A 16,984-nucleotide genomic window follows, 5' to 3' on the forward strand; every position below is an offset into this window, starting at 1 on the left:
ATATTAGTACGACGCTACAAACTTACCCCAAAAAATGATATCGGTATATTTTTTTATGAAACTGGGTGATGTCATTAGAGGCTTCTGTGCATGGGGGGGGGGCAGCACGTAACTCCAAATGGTAAACGTCGACCGTTTGTAGCTCGCGCGCAGGCGTGTTTATGCAAGGTGACCCTGGCTCACTGTTCTCATGTGGAGGTAGAGGCGACGCACAGGCAGAGGGCCGTAATGAGATTGCACAAGGAGTGCGCAGATAGATAAGGTGATTTCTCGCCCAGATACCCAGCCGAGCAGCAGAAGGGGGCACCGGAACAAAACGCTTCCAATTATTTGGCGTGTCATTGGGAACACGAGGGAGGCATCACAGACCAAATACAAAGGCCTCGCACGCACACAGACAACAAACAGGCCCTTTCAAATAACACCAGTTACAGCTATTCAGTAAAGGCTGGTTTGTTTATTAGTAGGCAAGTGTCAAAGAGCCATATTTTCCTAGCAGGGCTTAGTAGAAATGAGACACGAGTCTGGTTAGACCACGAGTCTCACTTGCATTCCTGCCCCTCGCCCCTCTGCACTCAGCAGGGCAAGATGCTTTTGGGCGAAAGCAGAGGTCCATGCAACCCAAAAACATAACCTAACTTAGCCCCAAGCAACAGAAGACACAGAGGATACTGCCGACCTCTAAAAACGGAAACTGGATTTTGAGGCATCGCAGGGATGGACTCTCATCACACACATTTCCTTTTTCAAGTCGGAGTTATCTCTCGTTAAATCAAGGACAGTCTACTTAGGAGCGCCCTCATTGTTGAGCGCTGAGAAGAGCCTGAGTGCACTTCCGCAGAATGCAGATGCGCCTTCATTGTCATGTTCTTAAAGTCTGTCCTTGTAATTTTATTTAATGCGCTGTAAATGATGTTCTGGCTATTAGGGACTTTTTGACCCAATTTCTTATTATCTAGGAAAGGCCACCATGTATTGTTATTTTATTTGGACAAATTCGCTGTGCGGCAGAAATGTGGAAAGCAATAATGACAGTCATTCTCATTATGTTCAGAAAAATAGCATGTACTCTGCCTCACGCTGCAACACTCTACTTCATGTTTCAAAGGACTGTTGGCTACTGCTACACACACTCAAAGAATCGGGTACCAGTACATGTTTTGCAGAGGCCAGTGGCGCTCCTCCGTGCCAAGTGCCCACACTTTATTAATAATGTGCTAGAGACAAGAATATGACATTTCACATAATCACAAAATAGGAAAAGATAAAACAACAAAAAAGGAAGAAAACATGAAAAAAATACAATTCATTTACCTAACCAATCTTCAGGTCAGAAGCATCACTTTAACATCGATTTAGAACTCCCTACATGTGCATTTTAAAGATTTTACAGCATAATAAAACCGAGGCAATTCAACAATTTCAATACTTCCATAGTTAAAAAAGTTTCATGGACCGAGGATAGCCTTTCCCAGAAATCCTCTGTGTTCAACCATCCAATCTCATCAACAAATCATTTCAAATAGGGCACCCTCAAATCTTGAACAGCAGGACACAGCATTAGAATATGCCGTATTGTCTGCCCTACTCCGTCTTCACAGAAGGAGTATATTCCCTTTATGTTATGCTCTCTGTCCCATGCTATAAAGATTTCTCCCTTTGGTAATAGATTTGGAACCGCAAGAATTCTGCTCTTCATCTAGAGTTAGGGAATTGTTTCAGATAAGATGGAAGAATGCCTCTTGGTTTATCCAGGAAGGAGAAGGATTTCTGCAGTTTCTAACTTCTCAGCCCGTCTATGCTTAGCATCCAGTCTGCTCTCATGATTACCTGTTTGACTCCTACTGTGTTTTAAACCAACTCACTTGTTCGAGAACAGTTAACCAAGATCGAAACCGCTATACCTCTAACATACATAGGAATTGACGGATTTTACATCTTCAATTAAAGATTGTGTGTATGTTACCCAGATCCAGGGGCGTTGCTGGGGGGGGTCTAAGGGGGCTATAGCCCCTGATCTTTTGGTTGTAGCCCCGGATAGAATCTCAGGAGCTACAGCCAAAAGACTAGCTAGCCCCGAGTCCCAACAGTTCTGACGTCAGCTTAGCCCCGGGTCTTTTCCAGACCTAGCAACTCCCCTGCCCAGATCGACTGATAAAATGACATTTGCTTCCAGTCGAGACAGGATCTGATCGAGTTCAAACCGAGTCCATATCACAAGCTCGCCATCGGGAGGGACTGTGGTAGATTCAGAACTTTTTTCCACAGCTTTCCTTCTATTCATGCCCAGTCTAGATTCCATGATTGGGACTCTATATCCATCCCATATAATAATGTAGCAATCACTTTGCCCTTCTAGAAATTGATTAATGGGGTGAAAATCTACAATATTTGTCCAGCAATTTCTTCATCTGGCAAATAAATTGATCTGTTTTTCCCTCCAGACTCTGAAATGTGATGTGATTTTAAAGGCCAGATATGTTGCTTCTTTGAAATGTGTGATCTGTTGGCCATTGAGGGTCCATTTAGTGCTAACAACCCTTTTTGTTGGATTACAAAAGCAGATTGTATTGGATTTCGACGGGTTGATTGGTATATTGTTTTCCTCAGCACATTTCCTTAAGGCGGTTAGCAGGCATTGGAGACCAAGCAGAGCGTAGTTTAGGAGCATGATATCGTCTGCATAGGCAATCATGCTAACATTTAAGTTCCCCACCTTTGGGCTTGCAAACGCCTGTCGGCTTAGGGCCACATTTAGGTCTGCTAAATAGAGGTTAAAGAGGCAGGGGTCTTTCCTTATTGATTGGTTTAGTTAAAGATCCCAGGCCATCTATTCTTGGCTTGCATGCTGGAATGTTCATGCAGGTGGACGATTATTAATAATGAGTTTAGAAGGAGCCCCCGTTGTCTTAGCTTATTCCAGAGTCACCCTCTATTGATGGTGTTGAATGCTTTTGATAAATCAATTTGAGCACCAAAGGGGGAACTTCCCTTCATCAAAGCCTTTCCATGCATGATGTTAATAATCAGACCATTCAAGGATGTTGCCAATTTGCAATTTGTCCAAAATGCCACTGTTGTGAGGCCGCAATTCTAACTCTCAGAGAATCGCTCCTGCAAACAGCTTACTATCTGAGTCTAGAACGGAGATCGGATGATAGTTGACTGGGTCAACCCGATTGCTCTTTTTTTGGATGGGAATTATAATAGCGGTTATCCAACTTGGGGGACACCGCTTGAGTTGATCACATGGTTAAACAGTGCCAAGCGTATTGTTGACCATGGAACTAAATATGATTTAAAAATGATATTCTTTAAACCATTTGGTCCTGCCGCTCTGGAAGTGGATGACCTTCTAATCAGATCAGCTATATCCTCTCTGGCAAGTTGTAACATTCAAGACCCGCTACCATTCCACTCCCACTCATCAGCTGCCGGATTTCTATATAGTTCCCTAAAGTGATGAGTCCAGACATTTTCAGTCACAGAATTGCTTTGCTACTGAGCCTGTGTCCCACACTCTTTCTGTTCACTTTTTCAGTTGGTGGTATTCACTTTCCATTCACAAGTGCAAGGCTCAGAAACTCTCGTAGATGGGTAAGGAAAACAGTGCCAACTCTTTGGGACATGCAGCATGATGTGACTCCTCAATATGTAAAGTTGTATGCATGCACGCGTTGGCAGGCAGTGGCAGGCTAGCTTGTGTGGTGCAATATGAACACCACGCAAGGAGGGAGGCCACAGGGTGTGCTTCAGTTCATGGCCGGCAGCGGACTGCCTCATGCAGACCCAGCATGGTCTGTTGATTTAGTGTGCGTCATGACGCTCTACAGCTGCCTGTCCCTAAGGGGGCAGGCACCAGATATAACATCCCTCAGAGCTGCCAGAAGCATGGAAACTGCTCTCCCGAACATCCGTGAAGACCTGCTCTCCAACCTTGACTCTAACATTCCCTCTGTCCTCATCCTACTTGATCTCTCCTCTGCCTTCGAAGCGGTCAACCATACCATCCTGCTCAATCGTCTCCATGACAACCTTGGCATCACCGATCAGGCTCTGGGCTGGCTGACCTCTTTCCTTTCTTATCGCCCTTCCCAGGTACAACTTGGTGGCTTCCTTTCCTCTATCTGCCTCTCTACCTGCGGTGTTCCCCAGGGGTCTAACCTCTCGCCCTGGCTTTTCAACCAATACCTGGCTACTCTTGCCTACTGCATTTCTGTTCTGCTCTAACATCCAGTGCTATACTGATGACATCCAATTCATCTTCAGGCTTCCTTCAGACACCTCCTCTCCATCCCTCATCTCCGACTGCCTAATCGCCATCCAAAATTGGTGTGCTGCCAATGATCTCTGTCTAAATGCCAACAAGACTGAGTACACCTTCACCATCCTTTGCCCTCACTCTCTGGCCGGCCTCCCTTGGCCCCCCTCACACCCCGACCTGCGAGGCTAAAAATCTCAGGGTCATCTTTACTCCACACTTTCCTTCTCTGCACACATCTCTGATGTCTCTAAAAAGTCAAACTTCCTTCTGGACCTCTTTAGAGGTACTCTGCCTTTCCTCTCCTTCCCCCAGAAGCTCATTGTCTCCCAAGCTCTGGTTCTCTTGAGGTTGGACTACTGTAATAGCCTCTTTCTTAACCTACCTGCCTCCGCTCTCTGCCCTTTGCAACTTATCCAGAACAGGACTGCGAGACTTGTCCTTGGCATCAAGCCCTGGGATCGTATCTCTCCAGATTTGAAATCCCTTCATTGGCTCCCAGTGGATGCAAGGATTACATTTAAAACCCTCTGTATTGTCCAAAAGGCCTTCTGGGTCCTGGGGCCAAAATACCTTCAACTATCCTTTGGTAAATATCTCCCTTTTGAGCCCTTTGCTCCTCTACTTCTAACTCTCTCAGGGTCAGTTGTTTTTCTAAGAAACGAACTGGGGGTAGATCCCTGTCTTCGGCAGGGTCCTCCCTTTGGAACAGCCTCTGGCAACCTTGAAACTTGAGGAGAACCATCTCCATTTCCGGAAGCACCTTAAGACCTTCCTCTTCGCTTCTGCATTTGCCCCTCTTCTGCCCTGCTGATCTTTTTTTTCTCCCTATGCACTATGCTCATGGCCACCCTTTTTCCTTCTAGCCCAGGTACCTGCTTACTCTCCTGTACTGCCTCTGAGCACCCCTTCCACTGGGATCTGTATTCTGTACCCATACAGTCCCATATTTCTCTTCTTCTCTACTTATCAGATATACCCTATCTGACAAACCATGCACTTGCCACTGCCGATATTAATTAATGTATTACATTTATTTATTGCACTTACTACTTATTCTGCTCTCTCCTTGTGCAGCACTCTAAACTCCTCCCCTTCCCTCGCACTTTCCTCCTTTTTCCATTTCCATGCACTTGCACGTTCTTAATTTCACTGAGCCTAGTAAGATCGTTTGTTTTTATTTCTCCCTTGTTCCCTTCTCTTTGCTTGGTCGTGCTCTGAAACACCTGTGTATCAGCGCAATATAAATAAAATATAAAATCGTAACGAGGGAACAACAATCAATATAACAAAAGCTTTTGCACAATGGTATGAATAATGCTAACAATAGAACCAGTCTGTTCACTACATGTTGGTAGGACACTCTAGACAGGGTTATTGATATATAATATAGTAATTAATATGAAGGTCCAAGAACTAGCCATCCATTTGTGATACCTCAGTTCAGCCTCACCATCATAGTGTGATGCAGTGTCTCGATTAAGACATGGCCGCCTCATAATCTTCTAGACAATCATTCGGACTGTCCTTGACTGGATCAGGAGACTCTGGTGACTGAGTCAAGGCATCGGGATACTCTTCTCCGGATACCACCGTAGTAGTATGTATAACTCACTCGCTATCGGGAGTAGGTGCCTGTAAGGACTATAGGATCTTCTTGAAAAAAATGAATGTTTTTGTTACGCAATGTGGGCCATGAGAGGACGTCACCATGGACCTTTTCACATCTACAACCCTCTAGGGCAAAGGACTGTAATTGAGGGATAGCTAGTGGGACTGTCTGTTACAGCAAACAAGCACAGTGTCCTTCATCGCTATCAGCACTTGCCAAAGGCCCCGCCGGCAATTTTCCCTCTGATTATTGGCACACACCTCAATTCCATCACGAAAGAGTTGTCGCTCGACAAGTTGTGTCTAGTTGCATGGCTGGGAATGCACTCCTGGATGCAGCGATGCATGAGGGCTTCTGCTCGCGCAACGCCAGTTGAGGAGTGGGGCGTGGATTGATACTTGACTAGGAACTGATACAATGCTTGTCGAAGGTCATGCTCCAGGCTGTGTGCTATCCTAAGAAGTTTGTTGAGCGTGCGCATTAATGTTTCGGTGTTACAGTTAGAATAGGCAATAGCGGGGTAATCCTATGGTGAGCGATGTTGAGAACTCACAAGAGGTCCTGGAACTGATGCCCTGGAAAAGAGAATCCATTATCCGACTGAATGGAGTTGGGGAGTTCATGCATGGCAAAGATCTTTTCGAGCAGTGGTATGACTTCACATGCTGGATAGTGGGAACACTGATCTACCATGACCATGAAGTGTTGTTCAGTGGTGGTGGTGGATACAAAATCGACACTCTGGGACTGTATAGGTGAGGTGCGGGAATGGGGTGTGATGCTTGACACACAACACACACTTTTTGATGAGTGTGTCGACTGTTTGTTCCAGGTGTAGAAACCACATCTTTTGGCTGTCATCTTGACAGAGCCTTGGTTGCCCTGATGGACCAGCTCCAGTACTTTTGTCATAAGTGTGAGTGGGATGAAAATGCATGTCACTCTTAGAAGGAGGCTGTCTGGGAACGTCGACAGCTCATATCTCACCCTCCACATGTGTTGGAGAACCCTTCCGGCTTCAAGATTGCGATGTTCAACTGAGGAAAGGAGTCTGTTCCATTCACCTGTTCTCACGGCTGTTACAACAACCTGCAAGCATTTGTCTTGGGAGGAGGTGCTTGGTATTCCCCTGAGTGATATTGATTGCGGGACCGCTGCTCTGGTTACTATGCATACGTGACACTCAGTATCTTGAGCTCTTGCATCGGTCACATCACCTCATTGAGGCAGGTGTTGCATCAAAAAATGTGCCAGATTGTTGACGTCAGGTTTGTAGGAAAGTGAGACTTTCTATTCTTGGAGTTGTAGTAGGCAACTCCCGGTGCATGCTGGAGATGCGGTGCCTGTTCAGGCATGATTGATGGCAGTGACTTGCGATAGGTAGCTATAGAGATTGGCTTTCAATACACATAGATGTAGTAATGGCTGCAACCCCACAGAATGGCTAGTGCTTCTCTCTCGATCTGCGACTATGTCTACTCCACAGGAGAGAGCGCTCTCCCGATCTATGCCACAGGCCATGCTTCTCACGTTAGTTTGTGTCAGGACAGCTCCAGGCTTTACTAGCCTCGTGTCAACCACAATCTCAGTGACTTTGGCTTGGTCGAAGAACGGCATGGTGGTTTCTGACCTGAGGACCTTTCTAATGTTGTTGAAGGGAGCGTCCTCAAGTCTGGTCTATTGCCAGAGGCAGTCCTTTTTCATTAGGCGCAGAAGTGGTTCTGACATAGTGGCTAGATTTCAGATGAACCGGCCCCAGTATGTGACCATCCCAAGGAAACTTCAGACTTCTAAATGGTTTGAGAGTGGTGACGCTGCATGTGTGTCCATTATTTTCTTCGGGTCAACCAAGATCCCGTTCACTTGAAAAATGTGCCCAAAGAATTCCAGCTTTAGTTTCAGGAATTTGCACATCTCTATTCAGGGTCAATCCTGAATCCTGGAGCCGAGGCAGTACATTGTCGAAGCAATCCAGGTGGTCAGCTTCTGGGGCAGCACACACCAAGATGTCATCAGTTATTTTAAGGAGACCAGCAAGCAAGCTTCTGCTAATGTGCTGAAACACATCAGCGGCAGATGCTATGCCAAAGTTAAGCCTTTTGTACCTGTAGAAGCCTTGATGGGACGTGATTGTTGATATGTACCTGGATACAGGATGGTGGTATCTAGCTTTGAGGTCAAATTTGGAGAACAGCGGTGCCCCTTGTTGGTCTGATATTACATTGTCTATGAACAGGATGATGTAGCGTTCACGCCTAATGACCTTATTAGGAAGGTGCATTTCAGCTCAGATTTTCACTGCCACCCGTTGTTTTGGTTTAACCACAAAAACAATGTGGGAGACCCAAGGGACAGAGCCCTCCACCCTCTCTATGATCACCCTTGAGCACATCCAATTCCAAATAAACTTTTTCCATGAGTCAGAAGAGAAGTCTCTGAAGTTTAAGGGTGATCGCCTTTGTGGTTTCATCACTGTGCAGGTGCACGTGATAACATTTGAAGCAGCCCATTCCCTGGAAGAGGTGTAAGCTTTTTCTGATGATGGTGTAGATGTCTTGGGCAAACACCCAGTACACGAAGTTCACAATGTGCAGTACTTAGCATCACAGCTTAATAGCGAGTCTTCCCTAATGTCAGTGACATAGAATCTAGCTCTTATGATGTGAGACTCCAGTCTTACACAGGTGATGGAGGTACCTTGTAATGGAATTGGCCTGGATACAGCAACACTGAAACTCTTGACCCTAGCAGAAGCAAGGGAGGCTTTGTCTTTGATTCTATCAAACTGGGATGCTGCCATATCATTGAAGGAGGTGCCAGCATCAATCAGAATAGTTATGTCCACACTTTAAACCTTCTCCATGCATCTGGGTTGTCTCCTCCTCCGTTTCGTGCCTGCGCCCAGCAGACATGATATAAAGAAAACGTCACCATCATCTTCTGATCGGGGAGCCACTTAAGCTTCTGACGAATTGGGCTACTTCGAGTCTTCGTTTGACATTTTCAGCCTTCACCTTGCCTTTTGTTGAAGAAAATGGGTCTCTGCATACTTTTGCACAGTGGTTGCTGTGACCACAACTATGGCAGATGTGACCCTAAGTGGTTCATGGGCCCACATTGGGGAGTGAATTCCCAGAATAGGTGCAACAACCTTCAGGTTCCTTGTATTTTTCTGTATGGTTGCAGCTTAGTGTGTCTTTGACGCCGCACAAGCTTTTTTGCCTTAATAGACTGTACAGTGGTGCGCATGCTAGTGGCCCTGACATCTGCCACTTTGTGGGGTCTCCCCAGCTCAAGGATACATGCTAAGAATATACAGGCTTCTCTAAGAATATTGTGTTCCTTCAGTCGCTGCAGGTAAGCACGCGCGCTGCAATATGCACACAGCGCAAGAAGGGAGGCCACATGTTGCGCTGGGTCTCACGGGTGCCAGCGGACTAACTCTTGCAGACCTGAGTGGAATCCCAGAGGTGGCACTCTCAGTTTAAAGTTGTAGCCATGCTTGTCTCCGTTTTTTTAAAACACTCCCTTTCCTTGTTTCCAACATTCATTTTAAAAACCCCTTTTTTCTCTCGAAATCAAGGAGTCCGCAAACATTTACAACACCCTGATGCTTGGAAATGTCTTACCTGCACAAGACAACCAGACATCTCTGTCTATTGCCCTACTTGTCTTCACATCTCAGAATGTTTTACACAATCACCTTCTGAATAAAATGTGCAAGTGTGAATGCATGACACAGTTTTAGGCTTATGTGGTGCAGTCATTTACTTTGAAGAATAGGCAGAATGAGGGGCTTTGGATTGCTTATGGCCCCTTCCCAGTGAGCTGTCTCTTGTCAAAGAATGGGGCCATTAGCACTCTCCAATTCAGAGGTGTCTGCCCCAGCTGAATAATAAAAGATAAGACATCAATTAAACAGACCTGGGGGATGAGAGGGTGTCAGGGGGGCTGTGAAGCCCAGCTCTGGCTTTTACCATAGCTTGGCTTTGTACTTCAAAGCCCTCGTTAGTGCCAACCTGCATTATGCAAAAAAAAAACAAAAACCTTTGTTAGGATTTCAAGGAGACAGATCTCCGTGTTTTACACATCAACAAATTCCATCTTTCCTTTTTTGGGGGGAAGAGGATGCATAATACACAACAGTTTAAGTCCCACCACTGGAGGGGGGGGGGCATATTTATTTAGTGTGCGTTTTGATGCACTCCAGCCGCCTGTACTTAACGAGGCAGGCACCAGCTATAACAGTATGTTTGCAGTGGTAGTTTCCTGAGCCATTCTCTAAATCTTCTCACTTTGCACTGCGTTCTTTTTTCTTTGACCTTATCATGTTTACTGCTACAAGTGCACTTATCTTGGCACTGCTTCACAGAGGCCCTTGCAACCATTGAGGAGTTTGCTCTCTGCTGTTTTGCAACTCTGACATTCTAATAAGGGAGCGCTGACACATGGTGTGCTTATTAGGTTGCATTTCAAGGGGAGCCTCATTGGTGGTGTTAAATTGGCAGCACGCTATCAGCCTACCTGTCCGCTCAAAAATGGGAATGTTTGTTCCTTTTGTGTGTGTTTTTTCTTCAGCACAATGACATGCAGGGATAGTGACAACTCTTGTCATTATGAGACCATAATGCCTTCCTGCATCTGGTATTGGTCAATGCATTATGGGCAGGCGCCGCCTTTACCCAATGTTTGCCTTCAGGTCTCTGGTACAATCACTCCCCTCGGCATGGCTTGCCCCACCCACTAAGGCGGATGCAGCCATGACACCTCGTCTTCGGCATATAAATAACCAATAATGTCTTAAGGTGGCTGATGCAGTCATCCTTTAGCCATGGCTTCCATGTGCAGGGGCAGATCGTTTGCTTATGTTTTCCCCTGTTTTTTCTATTTAAGTGAAACTTCACGATATTGTGATGTTGGTGTATCTCCTTTCATGAATGGCTTTTCTTGGAAGAGGAATCATTTGATCGCATTTATACCACCCAAGTGCTTGGCTTTGACAGTGCATGTTCACGTTGTATGACCCTATTTGACATGCACATATTTGACATAAAACATTGCAATCTGGTACTTTTCCGTGTCAGCTACTTTGGTGAGCATGTAACTCAGAGAGCCGGTACAGAATACACAGATGGTCTGTGTGATGCTGGAAATGCATCGGAGGGACAGGGCCTCAGTATCCTTGTCCTTTACTGCTTTTTATCGTGTTCTGTCATGTTTTCCGCACAGGAGTTCATGTGGGACTCCTGGCGGTGCAGCTCTCTCTCTTGGTTTGGTGAACAGACCCATGGGATATCCTTATGGCACCCATGGGTCGGGGTGCAACTCTGTGCCCCTAGTATATGTTTTTGGGCACCTGTGTGTGACCCACAGAGCAGGGTGTGGGCTGGTGGCAGCTCCGTGCTGAATTGACTGGTGCCCTGAGCGTCCTCCATTTTGGGATGCCCAGGCCGTGTCATTGGAATCGGTAGATTCCTGATGGTGACAAAATGGCCCCCATGGCCTCTTGCCTTCCATCGCCTGTTACCTTGACCTTCCCGAAGTCCCGGGAAGCCCTGACTCTATCCCTTCCCCCTGACTGGCTGTTGGGTGGAAGTTCCATATATGGTAGCATGGGAAAGTGCCGACCAGTCTGGCTGGAGCGTTCTCAACGACTGTATGTTGTGGGTACGCCTGTGGGTGGGACCTGGGTGAATGGAGTGTGTCACGAATATGCATTCTATGTTGTGGGTGTCTAGTATCTGGTGGTTGACGCAATGACTGAGACAGTCCTGCCCGAAACCGGTATGAATGCAGTATGAAGTGTCACACAGGGTTCGGCTGCGAGCCCGGTATCCTTGCCGACGGTAAAACCCAAAGCACGAAGGAAACGGAAAAGTAAGAAGGCCACCTCTGTGGAGGGAGCCCCTGCTCTTCCTACTGTTCCGACAGCACCCATTGGGATCTATTCTCCGGACGGTCTGGGTCCAGTGGTGAATCCCGTCTCAACTCCTGTGTGTGAAGTGCCAGAAGACTTTCCTGTGGGAGAGGCTCTCAACCTGCAGGATCAATTCAATGCTTGGTAGATGAAGGGGGACCCTCCCGGGCAGACTTCTGTAAGGGACAGAGAGAGTGCCACTCTCTCTCTCGAGGGTCTGAGGAAACAGGTGCTGTCCCAGGCACAAGGAGAAGTGCCTAGGACATTTCGGATTTATTGGAAGGGTGAGCTCCTTGTTAGTGAGCCCAATAAGCCTGAACCTGGTGCCCTCAAGAGGTTGATGGTACCCCAGGTTTACAGGCCCTTCCTGCTACAGTTTGTGCATGAGGTGCCCTTGGCTGGTCATCTTGGACCAAGAAGACTAAGCAGAGGATCTCTGCCCATTTCTATTGGCCACTGATGGGAATAGAGGTGGAGTCCCACTGCAGGACCTGCCCAACTTGTCAGTTGTCTGGCAAGACTGGAGGCAGTTTTCATTTCCCCACCGCAACCATTGCCAGTGGTTGGCACCCCATTTGAGAGGGTGGGCATCGACATTGTCGGTGCCATTGACCCTCCCACCTCAGGTGGACATCTGTTCATCCTGGTCTTGGTTGATCATGCCACCAGGTACCCTGAGGCTATTCCCCTTCGGACTATTACTGCCAAGATCGTTGTCAGGGCTCTCATGGGCATTTTCACCCGTATTGGATTCCCTAAGGAGGTTGTTTCTGATAGAGGATCCAACTTCATGTCAAGTTACATGAAAACCATGAGGAAAGAATGCCGAGTAACTCACAAATTCTTCACTTCTTACTACCCCCAGACCAATGGTCTGGTTGAGAGATTTAATAAAACTCTCAAGGGCATGCTAGGCGCTTTGGAAGAGCCCCTAAGGAAGAAGTGGGATCTTCTCCTGCCATGCCTGCTGTTTGCCTACAGAGAGGTACCTCAAAAGGGTGTTGGTTTCAGCCCCTTTGAGTTTCTCTTTGGACATCCCGTGAGGGGGCCCCTTGCCTTAATCAGAGAAGGTTGGGAGGCCACCCCTCCAGGTCCCGTCAAGCAAGTGGGGGACTATGTGTTAGGCCTCAGATGGAGGATGACACAGATGATGGGTCAGGCAACGGGGAATCTTAAGGCCAGCCAGGAATTGAATAGGTACTGGCATGACCTTAAAGCATCGCAAGTGGACTGGACTCTGGGACAGGAGGTCCTCGTGATGGAGCCTACCAAGCCTCGGGATTTGGCAGATGAATGGACTGGACCCTTCAGGATAATCTCCAAGATGAGCGAGATCAATTATCTGGCTGACATGGGAGCATCGGGGGTAGCCCCTCAGGTATTCCATGTTAACAGGCTCAAGCCTTTCCACAGGCGAGCCGAAGTCTCATGTCTCTTGCTAGCTTCAGAGCAAGAAGAGGATGAGAGTGAGCCCCTCCCTGATTTGCTGCATAGCAACCCTCAGGATGGCTCAGTGGAGGGAGTAAATCTCTCTCCCGATCTGATGACAGAGCAGCAGAAGGCCTGCAGGCCTTGCTCCGGAAGTACGCCTATCTGTTCTCACTGACGCCAGGCCTTACACCGTGGTGTAGGCACGAGATTGACACTAGTGACAGTGTGCCTGTCAAAAGCAGGTGCTACCCTAAGTCAGATACTGAAAAGAACCACATCCAGGCTGAGGTCTCCAAGATGTTGGATCCGGGTGTTATTGAACCCTCAACCAGTCCCTGGTCCAGTCCTGCGGTCCTTGTCCCCAAGGCAAGTTCCCAGGCCGGTACCAAGGATTGGAAGTTCTGCGAGGAGTCAATGCCGTCACCAAAACTGACGCGCACCTATTGCCCAGGGCTGATGAACTCGTGGACACCATAGGTGCTGCCAAATTTGTGAGCACCTTTGACCTTACCTCAGGCAATTGGCAAATAGCTCTGACGGACCATGCCAAGGAAAAGACTGCATTCTCAACACCTCAGGGACTCTACCAGTTTAGGGTCATGCATTTTGGGTTGAAGAATGCCCCTGCCACCTTCCAGAGACTGGTCAATCATGCGCTCAGTGGGCTGGAGGCCTTGTGTGTGGCCTACTTAGACAACATTGCCGTCTACAGTTCCACCTGTGAAGAGCATTTGACACATCTGGATAAGGTGATGCAGGCCTTGAAAAGAGTTAACCTCACTATCAAGGCCACCAAGCAAGTGCCAGATACCTCAGGGGAAAGTCACGTATCTTGGTCATGAGGCAGGAGGGGGTCGAATCCAACCTCTCCCTTTAAGGTACAGGATGTACAGGACTGGGAGACTCCCACTACTCAAACCCAGGTGAGAGCCTTTTTGGGCGTCACTGGGTATTATCGCAATTTCACGGCAGACTATGGAACCATAGCTGCACCCCTGAGAGCTCTGACTTTGCCCTAACAGCCGAGGAAGGTTAATTGGACTGAAGACTGTCAGAGGGCCTTTGATGGCTTCAAAGGAAGTCTGTGTAGGGCACCTGTGTTGTGTGCGCCCGATAACAGCAAGCCCTTTATCGTTCAAACTGACGCCTGCGACACCGGAATGGGAGCTGTCTTGTCCCAGTTAGATGACAAAGGAAGAGAACATCCGATCATATTCACCAGTAGACAACTTAAGGGTAGGGAACTTAGTTGGGCTACTGTTGAAAAGGAATGTTTTAGCATAGTTTGGAGCCTTAGGCGTTTTAGACCCTACCTTACCGGGTCTACCTTTAAGGTCCAAACCGATCATAAGCCCTTGAAGTGGCTTATGCCGATGAAGGGTGAAAACCCGAAACTGCTCAGGTGGTCCATTAACATGCAAGGGCTAGACTTCACCATAGAGCACAAACCCGGGAAGAGTCACGATAATGCAGATGGCCTTTCCAGAAGGTATGTTGACCGTCTGGATGAGGGTGCCTATCCCATGGGAGATTAGTCACCCTAACCTCAGTCTGGGGGGCGACTGTGATGCTGAAAATGCATTGAAGGGACAGGACCTCCGTATCCTTGTCCTTTACTGCTTTTTATCGTGTTCTGTCGTGTTTTCCGCACAGGAGTTCATGTGGGACTCCTGGCGGTGCAGCTCTCTCTCTTGGTTTGGTGAACAGACCCATGGGATACCCTAATGGCGCACATGGGTAAGGGTGCAAACATGTGCCGCTAGTATATGTTTGTGGGCACCTGTGTGTGAACCACAGAGCAGGGTACGGGCTGGTGGCAGCTCTGTGCTGAATTGACTGGTGCCCTGAGCGTCCTCCATTTTGGGATGCCCAGGCCCTGTCATTGGAACTGGTAGATTCCTGATGGAGACAAAATGGCCCCCATGGCCTCTTGCCTCCCATCACCTGTTACCTCGATCTTCTCGAAGTCCCGGGAAGCCTTGACTCTATCCCTTCCCCCTGACTGGCTGTTGGGGGGAAGTTCCATATATGGTAGTGTGGGGAATTGCCGACCAGACTGGCTGGAGCCTTCTCAACGACCGTATGATGTGGGTACGCCTGTGGGTGGGACCTGGGTGAATGGATTGTGTGACGAATACGCATTCTATGTTGTGGGTGTCTAGTATCTGGTGGTTGCAGAATGACTGAGACAGCCCTGCCCGACACCGGTATGAATGCAGTATGAAGTGTTGAATGGCTCGGTACTTGTCCCAATACACATAACTTGTTGTGAGTGTCTGGAGAGGAGTGAATGGCCTGAATGCACTATGCACCTGATTGGTTGCCTGCCTGCATGAATGCCCTTCGTAGTGATTAGATGCTTAAGTGTGACCCAGCGGAATGAATGGGAGATAAACAGTATCTCTGGGGACCTCTCACTGCTAGGAATCATGTTCAGAATTATTCAGAGCTGAAGTCCAAACTACGAAGAGTAACTGGAGTGAAACTGACGCTTGACCTTGAAGCCCTGCTGGAAGAGAAGAATTGCTGTCGCTCTCCTTCGCAATCTTAAAGCTGCTGTGTCGCCAAGGACTGACCCAGAGAGGACCTGGTAAGGCACCCTCTTCCCGAGCTACGGGGGACCATCGTGCACCAGCTGACCTTTGCCAGAGCTTCCTGGTAGACAGACCTTCAACAGGCTGCCGACTCGATACGGGGACTGCTGCAGAACTCCAAAGAGAAGCACCCGGACTGTTGTCCGCCACAGTCGACGACCACTGTCGCTGACCATAGCCGCCATGCTCCCGTTTGCCTAAAAACTTCATTTGATCCAAGGACGCTCTCGTCTGCATCGTCACTGCTGTATCCCGCTGGAGAAGGGCTGACGGTCGACGTGCTGAGGAGCATCCACCGGTGGGTTTCCCGCCACCCAAAGACCACAGAGACGCTGACGACTCAATGCCCTTGCTGGGCCACAGTTCTTCAAAATCTTTGCGGTCCAGAACTATCGACACTAAGGTGCCCCGCATGCCTCTTCCTTGCAGGACGTTTACGCTTCCCCGTCAACGAGCACTGCTAGGAACAACGCGGCCACTTCACCGTCGTAACTCGATCTGTTCTCCGTCGGACGTTCGACAACCCGTGACTCCTGCCTGAAGGGGAGGACACTCAAGAAGGCTGTCGATTCCCCGACGAGGAACGCTACAACACCAAGGTACTTTGGGGTTGCACAACTAATGGACAGTCTAGTGGGAACAATATATGGACTGGGCTTGTGATACATCTTTGCTTTACAGGTTGCCCAGGTGGGGGGATCTCCACACAGAACTGTGTCTAGGTAAACGGGGCCAGTATTCTGACAATTGCTCAATCATCTTGCTTTCCTACCTCTCTCTACTGCTGGTTTCCTCTTTATTTTGTTCTGTGTGTCATTCTGACAGTATGTACTTTAATAAGAACTGATAATGTTAGTGGCACCACTTTAGAACTGTATATATTTACCATTGTTGATTTTTGGAGTACAAAGTGAGTTATCGTGCTATTGTATATACCTTTGAATATTACTTATATAAAGACTGTGTTGTAACCAATACAGTGTGTGGACATTCCTTTGTGGGTGCTTGGGGACTACACTGTACTTAAGAACCAGCCTGCATCACCTCCTGAGAAGCTAGGCCTTGATTGCTCACCCATTGCTACCACAATAGAGAATCTTGGCTGGGGTCCTCTGTGCCTCCCCTCTACCATATAGAGAGCGGAGGAAGTACAGACCCTCACTCCAGTC

At 47.9% G+C, this 16,984-nt stretch overlaps 1 protein-coding gene across 1 annotated transcript in view; it reads left to right on the forward strand.

Annotated features, from left to right (window-relative positions):
* Positions 1-16,984, forward strand: part of CAMK4 (calcium/calmodulin dependent protein kinase IV) — a 1,546,801-nt gene that overhangs the window by 744,876 nt on the left and 784,941 nt on the right. The gene's annotated exons all lie outside the window — the stretch shown is intronic.

Source organism: Ambystoma mexicanum, chromosome 6p, assembly GCF_040938575.1.
Source record: "Ambystoma mexicanum isolate Mex_15411 chromosome 6p, UKY_AmexF1_1, whole genome shotgun sequence".
Classification (NCBI taxonomy): domain Eukaryota; kingdom Metazoa; phylum Chordata; class Amphibia; order Caudata; family Ambystomatidae; genus Ambystoma; species Ambystoma mexicanum.